The sequence below is a fragment of the Mirounga leonina genome, unplaced genomic scaffold, assembly GCF_011800145.1.
Source record: "Mirounga leonina isolate KUSES-001 unplaced genomic scaffold, KU_Mleo_1.0 Mir_53, whole genome shotgun sequence".
NCBI classification, from domain to species: domain Eukaryota; kingdom Metazoa; phylum Chordata; class Mammalia; order Carnivora; family Phocidae; genus Mirounga; species Mirounga leonina.
Genome location: NW_023270807.1, coordinates 28,557,911 through 28,559,904, shown reverse-complemented (window position 1 = coordinate 28,559,904; position 1,994 = coordinate 28,557,911).

Below are 1,994 nucleotides of genomic sequence, written 5' to 3'. Positions count from 1 at the left end.
AGACGCTTAACCAACTGAGCCATCCAGGCGCCCTTTCCCTTTTGATAACTTAAAGTCAACTAATTGGGAAATTTAATTGCATCTGCAAAATCACTTACCCTTTTTCATATAACATAACCTAATCATGGAAATATTCCATGGTATTTATATGTCCCACTGTTACTCAAAGGGAGAGAATTAGACAGGTCTGTTCACTGGGAACTAGAAATCTTGTGGATTATCTTATAATTATGGGTACCAAAGTTAAGTATTGTGTCTCTTTCAGAGATACTTCTATTATCCTCATATCCTCAGAGCATTTCCCTTGTCAGTATGTCATCCAAGTGAGATTGATGCACAAGTTAAGAGAATTAATAATGTTACAATTTTAGAAAGTTTTCTTTCCAAAGAACCAAAAGCACTGCCAAATTATGTCATGTCAAAATAAATGATGTATTAAAACAGTCATGTTCTCAATAGGATAGCAAAGAAAAGTTTTAGACATTTGAGAAGCTAACCGATAAAATATGAAATTAAAACATTAACTTGTTGATGAACACTTTCACTCTTGTGATATATTTCCAATTCAAACTCATAGCAGTTGTTCCATAACACAAGTAGAAGGTAGACGTAGAAAGTTGGAATAAAAATCTATAAAATTATATTTAAAACACATATGTTTATAAAAGTTGTTAATTATACCATTTAAATTCTCTACCTATATTCAGATTTCACTACTGCATTACTCTGTGTATTTAAGCAAAATTGGTCTACTTTAAAAAAAATAAGGTGAGAGAGAGGGTCCCAGAATCTGTTGGGTGGGCACAAGATGAAGGGTACGATATGAGCTCTAGCCTTTGTGGGTAGAATCACATGCACAGAGAACAGACCAAGAATAAGGATGCAAGAACCAAAATGTCTCTTGGGCCCCCCACCATTCTCAGGTCTCCCTGGAGGCAGCAGTGTCAGGAGCACAGTTTACAGCAATGAACAGTAGTGGGAACTGAAGAAACACTTTGAGAAGAGCAAGTACCAAGTGTAGGTGTGGTTCAAGCACCGGGGGACTAAATACTCAAGGTAGCAAGCAGCTAGCTGTAGCAACAACTCCAGCAATTGTGGGTCTAGATGCTGGACGAGGCTGGGAAGTTAGCACTGATCTGGGCAAGGACCCCAGAGCTGTTCCCCTTGCATGTCCTCTGTTTCCAGGAGTGGGGGGCTGAGGGTGGTAGGTTTCTGCAAGCCCCTCTGTCTAGCCCCTTTGAAGTCTTCCAGCCCCCTCTCTGTTTCCAACCACAGCTACGCCCTGGGTAGCCCCTGTGCAGAGTGCCTAGCAGGGAGCTCTGGCTGCCCCCATCCCAGCCCTAGCTTCACCTCAGGATCCTTTGCAGACTCCATGTTATTCCGTGACATGGCAGGTCAACTGTCTCCCCAAGACCCTTTGGGGGCCCTCCATTTCCTCATAATATCTGAGTACCAAGAAGGGGATGGCTTTGTGGACAAGAACTCCAACCTCAGGACCTTACTGAACTTATAGAGGAGCCTGTCCCTTCCTTATCCTGTAGATCCTGAAGAGAGGATAAGGCACTGTACTCCTGCACACTGAGTCTGCCCAGGTGCCTGAAGCATGAGTGGCTGGTCTTCACCGCTGGTTCCACGGCATGAATGCACCACCATTTCTCTACCCAACCTGCTGATAGTACACCTTTGCATGTTTTCACTGTGCTGTTATCCTAAGCTGTGTCGCTATGAATGTTTTGGAGAGGAATTGATACCTTCACAATATTGAGCTGTCTAAACTAAGAATATTATTTTTGTTCACTCATTTGTTTTTTTTTTAATAAAGTCTCTCCACAAAGTGTTATTATTTAAGCATAGAGATCTTACATATATCTTTCTGTATATTTATTTCTGGCACTTCATCTTTACTATTGCCCGACATTTTAGATGATAAATATCATTTTCATCTATTTGTCTTGTATACGGGATTCGGTTCTTATATTTATATTTATTTTGTA